We start from the raw sequence: 16,850 nt of genomic DNA on the forward strand, positions 1-16,850 counted from the left end.
CCACCTATTCGAACCGTTCCAACATCCGCACACTCCACTCACCTTGGACATTTAAGCTAGCATGTTCCCCGGTTTGGAAAAATTTCCTGGTTTCCCGGAATTACCAGGAATTTCCCCCTTTTGGTAATTAACAGGCAATATACAAACCTCTCCATAGCCCACATTTCTCAACCGATTCGAACCGTTCCAACATCCGCACACTCCACTCACCTTGGACAGTGAAATTAGCATGTTTCCCGGTTTGGAAAATGTCCTGTTTTCTTGGAATTACCAGGAATTTCCTCCTATTGACAATGAACGGGCAATTTACAAACCTCTCCGTATCCCACATTTCTCAACCTATTCGAACCGTTCCAACATCCGCACACTCCACTCACCTTGGACATTCAAGCTAGCATGTTCGGAACATTTCTTGTTTACCCGGAATTACCAGGAATTACCTCCTTTTGACAATGAACGGGCAATATACAAACCTTTCCATATCCCACATTTCTCAACCGATCCGAACCGTTCCAACATCCGCACACTCCACTCACCTTGGACACTCGTTTTGGCGGCTTGCGCCCAATTCCTACCAGAAGTGCAAATTCCAGTAAAAATGCGTCCTTGAGTGCGCTGTTGGCGGTTTGGGGGGCGAATGCGGTCCCCTGGGCAAGAATAGATTTTAAGTGTGGAAAGGAAGCAGTCAGTTCAGGTGGAGTTGCGTACTGACACCAGGGGCGCTACGTCAAAGTGAAGACCCACTTCTACCCTCCACGTTTTCCCTTCCATCTTTCCTCACCTTCATCATTTCATTAACCGGTAATGACTCTTGTCATCACTTCCACATTCTTATTATTTCCACTTTCTCCCGTCCTCTCCCTGGCTTCCCTACCCCCACCCCTTTACTCGTACCGAGGCCCCGGGGGCACCGTCCGACCGAACCGCTTGGCCCCTTGTATAAGTTTTCCAATTCCGCTTGCGACTGGATTATGAGGGTGGTGGTCTCCCTCCACCATTAGATATATATTTGATGCGGTGACATCATCACTGGAGAGGTGTGTGCAGATTGAGGGTGATGATGTCGAGTGGGGGCCGAGACATTGACCTCACCCAGGGGACAATGGACGTCCTGATGCTCACACACACACACACACACACACACACACACACACACACGGGCCTTTCCACCCTCTCGCCCTGAGGTTATGTACTGTAGATGGCAGACATGGAGATTGGTTTTTAGTTAAATGTCAGTGGAGGTGAAAGTACTGCCCAAAGGCAAGTGTGTGTGTGTGTGTGTGTGTGTGTGTGCCCGTTCTTGTTTTTTCCGCCCTTCTCGAGACATGAAGAAGGAAAAGTATCTTCCATACGAGGAGGTGTGAAGAAGTGAGGACATAAATCATGGTCCCAATAACATTGCATCTAATAGACAACGTCTCATTTGCACCCCTGCTGGTCAAAATGAGGGTGGTCCCCAAAAAATTGACTGTCAACATATGAAATAACAAGTGTGTGCAAAAAAATTGTAGAGCTCCCCCTCTGGTCAACATATGAAATAACAAGTGTGTGTAAAAAAATGTGAAGTGCACCCCCTCTGGTCAGAATATGAAATAACAAGTGAGTGTAAACATTTAAAGTGCTCCCCCTCTGGTTAACATATGAAATAACAAGTGTGTGTAAGAAATTGAAAACACACCCCCTTTGGCCAAAACTAATAATAAAAAAATATGTATATAGAGACATACTGTATTAACTTGAAGTAAATAATGAAGAAATAAAAACAAAACCTAAATTAAAAATAACTAAAAGCACTATAAAATTGAGAACAATTTCTCAGATTCTATCTGATTACGTAATAATGCAATATTTTCTCGTAAAGTTATTACTTTTTTTATGTCAAATTATTACTTTTTAAAGCAAAATGGTGACATTTGTCACATAACATTCTGACTTTTTTCACAATATTTCACATTTTTGTTGTTTTTAAGTAAAACTGTGGTATTTTTTGAGTAAAATGATGACTTTTGTCATCATTTTGCCAAGTAAAATACAGATTATAATATTGCCAACGTTAAAAAGTTTTCTTTTGTCGATTAAAATTACAACTCTTTCCATAAATTTGCCATAATTTTAAGCTTTTCTTGTAAACTTGCGACTGTTATTGAGCAACATTCCAACTTTTATCATATCATTGCACAAATGTTCAGCTTTTCTTGTCAAATTTTAACCTGCGTTGAGTAAAATTACGACAAAATGATGACTTTTGTCATCATTTTGCCAAGTAAAATTCAGATTATTATTATAATATTGCCAAAGTTTAAAAGTGTTCTTATAAAATTGGGACTTTTGTCGAGTAAAATTATGACTCTTTCCATAAATTTGCCATAATTTTAAGCTTTTCTTGTAAACTTGCGACTGTTATTGAGCAAAATTCCAACTTTTATCATAATATAGCACAAATGTTCAGCTTTTCTTGTCAAATTTTAACCTGCGTTGGGTAAAATTACGACAAAATGATGACTTTTGTCATCATTTTGCCAAGTAAAATTCAGATTATTATTATAATATTGCCAGTTTAAAAGTTATCTTATAAAATTGGGACTTTTGTCGAGTAAAATTACGACTCTTTCCATAAATTTGCCATAATTTTAAGCTGTTCTTGTAAAATTGCGACTGTTATTGAGCAAAATTCCAACTTTAATCATAACATTGCACAAATGTTCAGCTTTTCTTGTCAAATTTTAACCTGCGTTGAGTAAAATTACGACAAAATGATGACTTTTGTCATCATTTTGCCAAGTAAAATTCAGATTATTATTATAATATTGCCAGTTTAAAAGTTATCTTATAAAATTGGGACTTTTGTCGAGTAAAATTACGACTCTTTCCATAAATTTGCCATAATTTTAAGCTGTTCTTGTAAAATTGCGACTGTTATTGAGCAAAATTCCAACTTTAATCATAACATTGCACAAATGTTCAGCTTTTCTTGTCAAATTTTAACCTGCGTTGAGTAAAATTACGACAAAAGGATGACTTTTGTCATCATTTTGCCAAGTAAAATTCAGATTATTATTATAATATTGCCAGTTTAAAAGTTATCTTATAAAATTGGGACTTTTGTCGAGTAAAATTACGACTCTTTCCATAAAGTTGCCAAAATTTTAAGCTTTTCTTGTACACTTGCGACTGTTATTGAGTAAAATTCCAACTTTTATCATAATATTGCACAAATGTTCAGCTTTTTTTTGTCAAATATTAACTTGCGTTGAGTAAAATTACGACTTTTACTATAAAAATGTCCAAATGTGTAAGTTTTTCTTGTGAAATTGTGACCTTTTTCTTGTGAATTTACGACTCATTTTTCACAAAAAGCTTTTTTTTTTTTATACGTGCATAGTTTGTATGTATTATTAATGTTGTAAATACACTTCTTTATATATCTAGAAGGCTGGTCCTAAAGAGGTAGGCATTTTTCTCAGGTCCCCAGAAGGTACGAACTACACAAACGTGTGTGTGTGTGTGTGTGTGTGTGTGTGTGTGTGTGTGTGTGTGTGTGTGTGTGTGTGTGTGTGTGTGTCTGAGAGACAGATTTTGATGCGTGGATGACAGCTGTCGCCAAGCTAGTAGAGCAACAGACCAAACGCATCGCGTGTGTTTTGATTTCCGTGTGTTTGACTGCTTTGACTGCATTATTCTGCATGACGGACCCAGTGTGTACCTGTTGCTATGGGCTATGGAGGGCTGACCACACACACACACACACACACACACACACACACACACACACACACACACACACACACACACACACACACACACACACACCCGGAGGGTCAGTGATTGCAGCAGATGGTTGCGGTGAAGGGAAATCGAGCATACACACCCTCAATACTCAGTTTTAAATACTTTATTTATATTTTGAACGAATGCAAAAGGAATTAGAGTAAAAAACGGACTTTTCCCCCACGCTTTCCTCCCTGCGGCTTATAAAACGGTGCGGCTAATTTTTTTATTTTCTTCGCAGACGGGCGTAGTGTTTTGAGTTGAATAGTTTTATTGTTAAACTCGAGCAGAGACAATGTTTTTGTTGGTGCTACGGCGCCACCTTTTGGACGAGTTCGCTCACTGCAGCTTGAAAATGTATATCTCATGTTCTGGCGCCTTGGACCGGAAGTAAAACCGCCCATCGCGTTATTGCTATTGTTTCATCAAATATTGCTCATCCAAGCAACCCATTGATTGGGAAGAATATAGACTGGAATATAGAGGGACCAATGTCAACTATATCAAGGAATGCTAAATATATTATGGTACATTTTCTCACAATTTCCACAGCCCTCTGCAATTTTGGAGCCATTTAAGTGGTATTCTTGACAAAAGGTTAAACAAAATAGGGTTAGCTGAGTCAGCATCTACAAACCCCCAAAAGCAGTGAAGTTGTCACGTTGTGTAAATGGTAAATAAAAAGAGAATACAATGACAGGGAAAGGTCCTGCCTTTGTACGAATGGCATTTTTGTGTGTATGAATGACTATTTGGGGCCAAATTGGTATTTTTGTTATCTTTTTTTCCAAATTATTCAACATTCTATTGGCCGGCTCTAAATCAGTTTCTAATATTTAAAAAATCCCCAAAAGCAGTGAAGTTGTCACGTTGTGTAAATGGTAAATAAAAAGAGAATACAATGACAGGGAAAGGTCCTGCCTTTGTACGAATGGCGTTTTTGTGTGTATGAATGACTATTTGGGGCCTAATTGGTATTTTTGTTATCTTTTTTCCAAATTGTTCAACATTCTATTGGCTCCGCTCTAAATCAGTTTGTAATATTTACAAACCCCCAAAAGCAGTGAAGTTGTCACGTTGTGTAAATGGTAAATAAAAAGAGAATACAATGACAGGGAAAGGTCCTGCCTTTGTACGTAAGGCGTTTTTGTGTGTATGAATGGCTATTTGGGGCCAAATTGATATTTTTGTTATCTTTTTTTTTTTTTTCGGCATTCTATTGGCCGGGTCTATATCAGTTTCTAATATTTAAAAAATCCCCAAAAGCAGTGAAGTTGTCACGTTGTGTAAATGGTAAATAAAAAGAGAATACAATGACAGGGAAAGGTCCTGCCTTTGTACGAATGGCGTTTTTTGTGTGTATGAATGGCTATTTGGGGCCAAATTGGTATTTTTGTTGTCTTTTTTCCAAATTGTTCAACATTCTATTGGCCCGCTCTAAATCAGTTTCTAATATTTACAATCCCCAAAAGCAGTGAAGTTGTCACGTTGTGTAAATGGTAAATAAAAAGAGAATACAATGACAGGGAAAGGTCCTGCCTTTGTACGTATGGCGTTTTTGTGTGTATAAATGGGAATTTGGGGCCAAATCTATGTTTTTGTTATCTTTTTTCTAAATTGTTCATATGTATATATATGTGTATATATGTATATGTATATATATGTGTATGTATATATATATAATATATATGTATGTATAAATATGTGTGTATATATATATATATATATATATATATATATATATATATATGTATGTATGTATATATGCTAAGAGAGATGCTGTTCTTTAAAATTTGGCGGACACATCTATGGTATAGGTGCACAATAAATCAGTATCGGATCGCTATTGCCGATACCGGCCTGAATTTTCCTCCGTATCAAATCAGAAAATCGGTGGTATGGGGCAGCCCTCTCCACAGGCCACCGTGGTATCTGCATATGCGGGTGTTGTCTGAGCAAGACCATAACTCCGCATATGCAAATGAGCATAAATAAGTAATGAATGACTCATTACCCGTCACTCATTGGGGATGGAGCGTCATTAACGGAGGGATTGATTCAATGTTCTTGAATAACATTTGTTCTCCTGACAGCGACACTCTGCTCACCTGCTGAGATTATTAGTAAAACTTACAGGGGAACTGCACGTTTTTTGGGGGTTCATTTTGCCTCGTAGTTCACGATCATTATGAGAGATAGGAAGACAAAAGGTTTTATTTTTACCTTCTAACATGTAAAGGCTTGTTTGTCCTTTGACGAAAGAGGCATAAAACAAACAAAAACGTTATATCAACAGTTGGATCTGAAGTTCATCTACAGATTTAAGTGTTGAAAGTAAAATAAAAATGTTTAAAAACATACTTTTAACACTTTGAGTGGGACCCTCTTGGGTTTAAAGGTCTTCTAATGTTGTTTTTTATTTAAAACAGTCAATGCTCAAACTATTATTATGAATCAAAATCAATGTTGTTTTGAATTATTGACCTATTTAAGTCTCCAACTACTTCAAATTCACAAATTTTACTTTTGAATATTTTGGGGGAGGGAAATATTGCATAGTGTGTGTTTTTTTGCCATAGTAAACAGGTTTTTCCTGTGAGAAAAAGGGCATAAAAAACTAAAAAATAAACGTAAATAACTTTATATCAACGGATAGATCAGAAGTTGAGCTTCAGATTTAAGTGTTGAAAGTACAATACAAATATTTAAAACCATACTTTTAACACTTTTATGAGTGGGACACTCAACACTCTCCCTTACCACCCGAGGGCACCACAGACTGTGGATGCTTTTGAAAAAGGCTAAAACACCCCCCCCCCCCCCCTTTTTTTTTTTAAACCCTTTTTTGGGGGGGGGATATTTGCATACTAGTTCTAGCCATTGGGCTGTTCTAGTTTTTATTTTTATTTATTTTTATAAAGTTTTTTTTTTTTTTTTTTTTTAATAATACAGTGTAGCACTTTAAGGTTGTTTGCTCAATGTAAAGTGATTTTTACAAACAAAATCTATTATTATTTTTATTAGTCCAAAGGTCTTCTAATGTCGTTTTTTTAATTAAAACGGTCAATGCTCAAACCATTATTATGAATCAAAATCAATGTTTTAAGTCTCCAACTACTTCACATACACACATTTTACATTGAATTTTTTTTTGGGGGAGGGGGGTCAAATATTGCATACTGTGTGTTTTTGCCATAGTAAACATGTTTTTCCTTTGACAAAAAGGGCATAAAACATTTAAAAATATATATATATAGAAAACTTTGGATACATCTAAGTTGATATACAGATTTAAGTGTTGAAATTACAATACAAATATTTAAAAACATACTTTTAACACTTATATGAATGGGCCCCTCTCAACGCTCTCCCCGACCACCTGAGGGCACCACAGACTGTGGATGCTTTTAAAAAAGGCGTAAAAACCCTTCTTTTTAAAAAGCCTTTTTTTTTTTTTTAGATATATGCATACTAGTTCTAGCCATTAGGCTGTTCTGGTTTTTATTTTTATTTATTTTTTATTTCTTTAATAGACTGTAGCACTATGAGGTTGTTTGCTCAATGTAAAGTGATTTTTACGAACAAAATCTATTATTATTATTATTATTATTGGGTCCGAAGGTCTTCTAATGTCGTTTTTCAATTAAAACGGTCAATGCTCAAACCATCATTATGAATCAAAATCAATGTTGTGAATTATTGACCTAATTAAGGCTCCACATAAAAAAAAAAATTACTTTTGAATTTTTTTAAGGGGGGGTAAATATTGCATAGTGTGTGTTTTTGCCATAGCGAAAATGTGTGTTTCCTTTGACAAAAAGGGCGTAAAACATAAAAAAACAACGTAGATAACTTTGTATCAACGGATAGATCTGAAGTTTATCTACAGATTTAAGCATTGAAAGTAAAAAAAATCAATAAAATGGTACACTAATACCGTTTCATTGTTTTTTTTATTTTAATTTATTTTCCTGTCTTTTCATTGTAAACAGCCACCGGGCCACAAACCTAGCCCTACCTTGGCCCCCAGCCAGTGACCATTCCTTATCCCGCTGCTTCCATTGTGAATGGCTCGCAGGTGGATGTTCCAGCAGTGACTCGCCGCTCATGAATCACCACACACTTTGTGTGTGTGTGTGTGTGTGTTTGTGTGTTCTTGTATTTCTACCCTTCTTGAGACACCATCATTTTTACAACAAGCTTTTTTTTTATATTTGCAACATAGTATGTATATATTATTAATGTTGTAAATACACTTCTTTATATATCTAGAAAGGCTGGTCCTAAAGAGGGAGGCATTTTTCTCAGGTCCCCAGAAGGTACGAACTACAAAACTGTGTTTGTATGTGTGTTTGTGTGTGTGTGTATGTATGTGTGTGTGTGTGTGTTTGTGTGTTCTTGTATTTCTACCCTTCTTGAGACACCAACATTTTTACAACATGCTTTTTTTTTATATTTGCAGCATAATATGTATATATTATTAATGTTGTAAATACACTTTATATATCTAGAAAGGCTGGTCCTAAAGAGGGAGGCATTTTTCTCAGGTCCCCAGAAGGTACGAAGTACAAAACAGTGTGTGTGTGTGTGTGTGTGTGTGCGATACGTTTTTATACTTGTATAGTATGTATATAGTATTAATGTTGTAAATACACTACATTATATATCTAGAAATGCGGTCCTAAAGAGGGAGGCATTTTTCTCAGGTCCCCAGAAGGTACGAAGTACAAAACTGTGTGTGTGTGTGTGTGTGTGTGAGCGCGTGTGTGCGTGCGATACTTTTTCATACTTGCACAGTATGTATATATTATTAATGTTGTAAATACACTTCTTTACATATCAAGAAAGGCTGGTCCTAAAGAGCTAGGCTTTTTTCTCAGGTCCCCAGAAGGTACGAAGTACAAAACTGTGTGTGTTTGTGTGTGTGTGTGTGTGTGTGCGTGCGATACGTTGCTTGAAGAGGCTTGTCGACAAATAATGCCATCAATTTCCCTGTGTGTGTGTGTGTGTGTGTGTGTGTGTGTGTGCGATACGTTTTTATACTTGTATAGTATGTATATAGTATTAATGTTGTAAATACACTACATTATATATCTAGAAATGCGGTCCTAAAGATGTTGGCTTTTTTCTCAGGTCCCCAGAAGGTACGAAGTACAAAACTGTGTGTGTTTGTGTGTGTGTGTGTGTGTGTGTGTGTGTGTGTGTGTGTGTGTGTGTGTGTGTGTGTGTGTGTGTGTGTGTGTGTGTGTGCGTGCGATACGTTGCTTGAAGAGGCTTGTCGACAAATAATGCCATCAATTTCCCTGTGTTTAACTGTGTGTGTGTGTGTGTGTGTGTGTGTGTGTGTGTGTGTGTGTGTGAGTGCGATACGTTTTTATACTTGTATAGTATGTATATAGTATTAATGTTGTAAATACACTACATTATATATCTAGAAATGCGGTCCTAAAGATGTTGGCTTTTTTCTCAGGTCTCCAGAAGGTACGAAGTACAAAACTTTGTGTGTGTGTGTGTGTGTGTGTGTGTGTGTGTGTGTGTGTGTGTGTGAGCGCGTGTGTGCGTGCGATACTTTTTTATACTTGCACAGTATGTATATATTATTAATGTTGTAAATACACTTCTTTACATATCAAGAAAGGCTGGTCCTAAAGATCTAGGCTTTTTTTCTCAGGTCCCCAGAAGGTACGAAGTACAAAACTGTGTGTGTTTGTGTGTGTGTGTGAGCGCGTGTGTGCGTGCGATACTTTTTTATACTTGCACAGTATGTATATATTATTAATGTTGTAAATACATTTCTTTACATATCAAGAAAGGCTGGTCCTAAAGATCTAGGCTTTTTTTCTCAGGTCCCCAGAAGGTACGAAGTACAAAACTGTGTGTGTTTGTGTGTTTGTGTGTGTGTGTGCGTGCGATACGTTGCCCGAAGAGGCTTGTCGACAAATAATGCCGTCAATTTCCCTGTGTTTAATTAGTCATGAGGTGTTTGTTTCGACGCAGATGAAGAACAAGTAAAAAAAAAAGAAAAAAAGGACATCGTAGGAATTGAATAAATTAGCATCCCCTGTTTTTGTTTTTTCCTGTGGAAAAGCAAGTTGTTGTTTGCGTTGCGTGATAAAGATGCTACCGGGGTGGGTGTGTTTACGCCTATTTAACATAGTGCGAGGTGTGCGCGGGGTAGAGCTAGCACCACCATAGATCATGCGGGCCTACATTTATCAACATGACACTTTCCCCTATATTGAGTTACACTCCAGGGCCTTTTTTTCTTTTTTTTTTTTTTACTTGTTCTGTCTTCTCCAGACTCCTCCTCATACTGTGCTGCCTCAGTTTAGTGATCCGTCCCGAAAAGGACCGAGCAAGACAGAATTGTTTGAAAACCTAAGCATTTTTTTTTTTTTCCTGAAATAATGTACAGTCCCGGTCAAAGGTGTACTTAACGTATTTCCTTGAATTGCCGCCGGGTGTATAGTATGCACCTGACTAGAATTACTCTCGGGTCAAACTCTTTTCGCAAAATATTATTTTTATTAGCGCATGTCTAGAATTTCCGCGGGGTCAAACTCGTTTTGCCAAATAATTAGCATATGCCTAAAATATCCGCAGGGTCAAACTCGTCACGTCACGAGTGACACTTCACCTGTCATCATTTTCCATCATTTGAAATCGCATAAAGGGAAGAAGATTAAGAGCTATTCAGTAAGATTTAAGGTCCAAGCTATTGAATATGCTAAAAAGAACAGTAAGCAGCTATGTTTTACCGTAGCTGCGTGTGTCAAATATGAGTCATTAAATGGCTCCCGCCTCCTGGTGGTAGAGGGCGCTAGTGATCCTTCTTGCGACTACTCAGCCGCAGAAGAAGTGACAACAAGCAGCAATCGTTTATTTTTTCCTCTCACTTGCACTTTTAACATGGAGGATTACATATCTAAAATAAAACAGTTTTCTAAACTGGACTTTCAATGGAAGCAGGAGGTAATAAAGGAAGATCTCCATCGAGACAGAGAGACTTTTAAAACTGAAGAAAGATAAGGAAGACTTCTATAAACAAGTTATCAATGCTTTTGATCAGAAGGAGCTGTAAAGGAAAGACCATAATAATGTTTTTTTATTAAATGTGCTTCTCATGATGGTATCCTTACATCACACTCAAATTGATAAGCGCAGGCCTAAATTTACCGCATGCCTTTGGTAAGTGAGAAGAGGTTTTAAAATAATTAGCGCCCTGGCATCAATTAAAGGAAATACGGTACACATTTTGGTTACATTTGGGTTACTTTTGGTAGTCCTCCACCAGCTTCTGCTTGACTTTTTGACCACTCCTCTTGACAAAATTTCTGCAGTTCAGCTAAATGTGTTGCTTTTCCTGACATGGACTTGTTTCTTCAGCATTGTCCACACGTTTAAGTCCGGACTTTGGGAAGGCCATCCTAAAACCTTCTTTCTAGCCTGATTTAGCCATTCCTTTAGCACTTTTGACGTGTGTTTGGGGTCATTGTCCTGTTGGAACACCCAACTGCGCCCAAGACCCAACCTCTGATGGACATGGACTTGTTGCTTCAGCATTGTCCACACGTTTAAGTCAGGACTTTGGGAAGGTCATTCTAAAACCTTCATTCTAGCCTGATTTAGCCATTCCTTGACCACTTTTGACCTGTGTTTGGGGTCATTGTCCTGTTGGAACACCCAACTGTGCCCAAGACACAACCTCCGATAGACATGGACTTGTTTCTTCAGCATTGTCCACGCGTTTAAGTCAGGAATTGGGAAGGCCATTCTAAAACTTTTATTCCAGCCTGATTTAGCCATTATTTTACCACTTTTGATGTGTGTTTGGGGTCATTGTCCTGTTGGAACACCCAACTGTGCCCAAGACCCAACCTCTGATGGACATGGACTTGTTGCTTCAGCATTGTCCACACGTTTAAGTCAGGACTTTTGGGAAGGCCGTTCTAAAACCTTCATTCTAGCCTGATTTAGCCATTCCTTTACCACTTTTGAGGTCATTGTCCTGTTGGAACACCCAACCGTGCCCAAGACCCAACCTCCGGGCTGATGATTTTAGCTTGTCCTGAACAATTTGGATCCTTTTTTCATCGTCCCATTTACTCTCTGTAAAGAACCAGTTCCATTGGCAGCAAAACAGGCCATGAGCATAATACTACCACCACCATGCTTGACGGTAGGCATGGGCTTCCTGGGATTAGAGGCCTGTACCCACAAATATGACAACTTTTACCCACATACCGTAAATTCCGGACTGCTTTTTCCTTACACTTTGAACGCCACGACCTATTTATGGATTTTTCTTTCGCTGACAGCCATAATGCTAACAGTTTTCATTTGAAAAAATGCAACGACGCTGAAAAGGTGTGTTCATCTTTGTGCTAGGGCGCCGTCTTGTGGACAATGTCGGGTGCTGTCACATCCTCCGGCCGTCCAAGGCGTTTCTACTCGTGAGGATTCTTCAATTCGTCACTCCAAGCAACGTTCGTAAGTTTTCCAATACAACTAAAACTATTCATACTTACCAAACTGTCCCATGTGTGATGGATTGTTTTCATGCGTGTTTGTACGTGCATTAGCTACTATGCTAACACAATTATGAGTGTCTGTGTTATTAACTTACAATGGCATTATTTTTGGTACTGTTTCAGTTTCAACGCCACCCTGGAGTTCTTGAGTCTGGTTAGGTGATTGGAGAGCTAGCTTCCGCAGCTAGCTGGTCCATGACGATGGCTTCTGTTTTGTTTGACCCGCCGTTTTACTGCCTTGTTACAGACCCCGTTTGGAAACAATTAAGGTAGGTAAATAAATATTTACTGTGTAAATAACTCATTTCATAACGTATAGGTGTATGCTGCTTATAGTCAGGTGCGGCTAATTTACGGAAAATATATTTTTCTATTGAAATGTAGTGGGTGTGGCTAATATTTTGGTGCTCTGGAAAATTCAGTAATCTTTCACCAAATGAGGGGGGAAACATGTTATTTTGTAGACTAACAGATGCTACATTGTTTCATTTGGAAACAATTGATGTATGTAAGTAAACATTTACAGACTATTTATGTGTAAATAACTCATTTCAAAACGTATATATCTGCGGCTTATAGTCCGGTGCGGCTAATTTACGTAAAATATGTTTTTCTTTTGAAATGTAGTGGGTGTGGCTAATATTTTGGTGCTCTGGAAAATACAGTAATCTTTCACCAAATGAGGGAGGGGGGAGAACATGTTATTTTGTAGACTAACATATACTACATTGCTTCATTTGGAAACAATTGAGGTATGTAAATAAACATTTACAGATTTTTTTTTTGTAGTCTGCAAAATACGGTAATCTTCCACCAAATGGGGGGGTGAAACATGTTATTTTGTAGACTAACAGATGCTACATTGCTTCATTTGGAAACAATTAATGTATGTAAATAAACATTTACAGACTATTTATGTGTAAATAACTCATTTCAAATGTATATATCTGCGGCTTATAGTCCGGTGCGGCTAATTTACGTAAAATATGTTTTTCTTTTGGTTTTTCTTTTGAAATGTAGTGGGTGCGGCTAATATTTTGGTGCTCTGGAAAATACAGTAATCTTTCACCAAATGAGGGAGGAGAACATGTTATTTTGTAGACTAACATATACTACATTGCTTCATTTGGAAACAATTGAGGTATGTAAATAAACATTTACAGATTTTTTTTTGTACTCTGCAAAATACGGTAATCTTCCACCAAATGGGGGGGAACATGTTATTTTGTAGACTAACAGATACTACATTGATTCATTTGGAAACAATTAATGTATGTAAATAAACATTTACAGACTATGTGTAAATAACTCATTTCAAAACGTATATATCTGCGGCTTACAGTCCAGTGCGGCTAATTTACGTAAAATATGTTTTTTCTTTTGAAATGTAGTGTGTGTGGCTAATATTTTGGTGCTCTGGAAAATACAGTAATCTTTCACCAAATGAGGGAGGGGGGAGAACGTTATTTTGTAGACTAACATATACTACATTGCTTAATTTGGAAACAATTGAGGTATGTAAATAAACATTTACAGATTTTTTTTTTGTAGTCTGCAAAATACGGTAATCTTCCACCAAATGGGGGGGAACATGTTATTTTGTAGACTAACAGATACTACATTGCTTCATTTGGAAACAATTGAGGTATGTAAATAAACATTTACAGACTATTTCTGTGTAAATAACTCATTTCAAAATGTTTATATCTGCGGCTTATAGTCCGGTGCGGCTAATTTAGCTAAAATATGTTTTTCTTTTGAAATGTAATGGATGTGGCTAATATACCGGTGCTCTTTTTGTAGTCTGGAAATTATGGCAATCTTTCACCAAATGGGGGGTGGGAGGGGAACATGTTATTTTGTAGACTAACAGATGCTACATTGCTTCATTTGGAAACAATGTATGTATGTAAATAAACATTTACAGACTATTTATGTGTAAATAACTCATTTCAAAACTTATATATCTGCGGCTTATAATCCGGTGCGGCTAATTTACGTAAAATATGTTTTTCTTTTTAAATGTAGTGGGTGCGGCTAATATTTTGGTGCTCTGGAAAATACAGTAATCTTTCACCAAATGAGGAAGGGGGAGAACATGTTATTTTGTAGACCAACATATACTACATTGCTTCATTTGGAAACAATTAAGGTATGTAAATAAACATTTACAGATTTTTTTTTTTTACTCTGCAAAATACGGTAATCTTCCACCAAATGGGGGGGAAACATGTTATTTTGTAGACTAATAGATGCTACATTGCTTCATTTGGAAACAATTAATGTATGTAAGTAAACATTTACAGACCATTTATGTGTAAATAACTCATTTCAAAACGTATATATCTGCGGCTTATAGTCCGGTGCGGCTAATTTACGTAAAATATGTTTTTCTTTTGAAATGTAGCGTGTGTGGCTAATATTTTGGTGCTCTGGAACTTACAGTAATCTTTCACCAAATGAGGGAGGGGGACATGTTATTTTGTAGACTAACATATACTACATTGCTTCATTTGGAAACAATTGAGGTATGTAAATAAACATTTACAGATTTTTTTTTTTTATCTGCGAAATACGGTAATCTTCCACCAAATGGGGGGGGGAAACATGTTATTTTGTAGACTAACATATATGCTACATTGCTTCATTTGGAAACAATTGATGTATGTAAATAAACATTTACAGACTATTTATGTGTAAATAACTCATTTCAAAATGTATATATCTGCGGCTTATAGTCCGGTGCGGCTAATTTACGTAAAATATGTTTTTCTTTTGGTTTTTCTTTTGAAATGTAGTGGGTGCGGTTAATATACCGGTGCTCTTTTTGTAGTCTGGAAATTATGGCAATCTTTCACCAAATGGGGGGTGGGAGGGAACATGTTATTTTGTAGACTAACATATACTACGTTGCTTCATTTGGAAACAATTGAGGTATGTAAATAAACATTTACAGATTTTTTTTTTTGTAGTCTGCAAAATACGGTAATCTTCCACCAAATGGGGGGGGGGAAACATGTTATTTTGTAGACTAACAGATGCTACATTGCTTCATTTGGAAACAATTAATGTATGTAAGTAAACATTTACAGACTATTTATGTGTAAATAACTCATTTCAAAACGTATATATCTGCGGCTTATAGTCCGGTGCGGCTAATTTACGTAAAAGATGTTTTTCTTTTGAAATCTAGTGGGTGCGGCTAATATTTTGGTGCTCTGGAAAATACAGTGATCTTTCACCAAATGAGGGTGAGGAGAAACATGTTATTTTGTAGACTAACATATACTACATTGCTTCATTTGGAAACAATTGAGGTAAGTAAATAAACATTTACAGATTTTTTTTTTGTAGTCTGTAAAATACGGTAATCTTCCACCAAATGGGGGGGAAACATGTTATTTTGTAGACTAACAGATGCTACATTGCTTCATTTGGAAACAATTAATGTATGTAAATAAACATTTACAGACTATTTATGTGTAAATAACTCATTTCAAAACGTATATATCTGCGGCTTATAGTCCGGTGCGGCTAATTTACGTAAAATATGTTTTTCTTTGGAAATGTAGTGTGTGCGGCTAATATTTTGGTGCTCTGGAAAATACAGTAATCTTTCACCAAATGAGGGAGGGGGAGAACATGTTATTTTGTAGACTAACATATACTACATTGCTTCATTTGGAAACAATTGAGGTATGTAAATAAACATTTACAGATTTTTTTTTGTACTCTGCAAAATACGGTAATCTTCCACCAAATGGGGGGGGGGACATGTTATTTTGTAGACTAACAGATACTACATTGATTCATTTGGAAACAATTAATGTATGTAAATAAACATTTACAGACTATTTATGTGTAAATAACTCATTTCAAAACGTATATATCTGCGGCTTATAGTCCGGTGTGGCTAATTTACGTAAAATATGTTTTTATTTTGTTTTTTCTTTTGAAATGTAGTGGGTGTGGCTAATATACCGGTGCTCTTTTTGTAGTCTGGAAATTATGGCAATCTTCCACCAAATGGGGGGGAAACATGTTATTTTGTAGACTAACAGATACTACATTGCTTCATTTGGAAACAATTAATGTATGTAGATAAACATTTACAGACTATTTATGTGTAAATAACTCATTTCAAAACGTATATATCTGCGGCTTATAGACCAGTGCGGCTAATTTACGTAAAATATGTTTTTTTTTTTTAAATGTAGTGGGTGCGGCTAATATTTTGGTGCTCTGGAAAATACAGTAATCTTTCACCAAATGAGGGAGGGGGAGAACACGTTATTTTGTAGACTAACAGATGCTACATTGCTTCATTTGGAAACAATTAATGTATGTAAATAAACATTTACAGACTATTTATGTGTAAATAACTCATTTCAAAACGTATATATCTGCGGCATATAGTCTGGTGCGGCTAATTTACGTAAAATATGTTTTTCTTTGGAAATGTAGTGTGTGCGGCTAATATTTTGGTGCTCTGGAAAATACAGTAATCTTCCACCAAATGGGGGGGAAACATGTTATTTTGTAGACTAACAG

General features: G+C 36.7%; 1 long non-coding RNA gene across 1 annotated transcript in view; it reads left to right on the plus strand.

Moving 5' to 3' along the window:
• LOC133545287 (uncharacterized) overlaps positions 1 to 16,850 on the plus strand; it is a 106,821-nt gene that overhangs the window by 53,395 nt on the left and 36,576 nt on the right. The window contains exons 2-3 of the long non-coding RNA XR_009804791.1: positions 12,157 to 12,258; positions 12,423 to 12,568. This is a non-coding gene — a long non-coding RNA (uncharacterized LOC133545287). The remainder of the gene's footprint in view (positions 1 to 12,156; positions 12,259 to 12,422; positions 12,569 to 16,850) is intronic.

The sequence above is a fragment of the Nerophis ophidion genome, linkage group LG28, assembly GCF_033978795.1.
Source record: "Nerophis ophidion isolate RoL-2023_Sa linkage group LG28, RoL_Noph_v1.0, whole genome shotgun sequence".
NCBI lineage: Eukaryota > Metazoa > Chordata > Actinopteri > Syngnathiformes > Syngnathidae > Nerophis > Nerophis ophidion.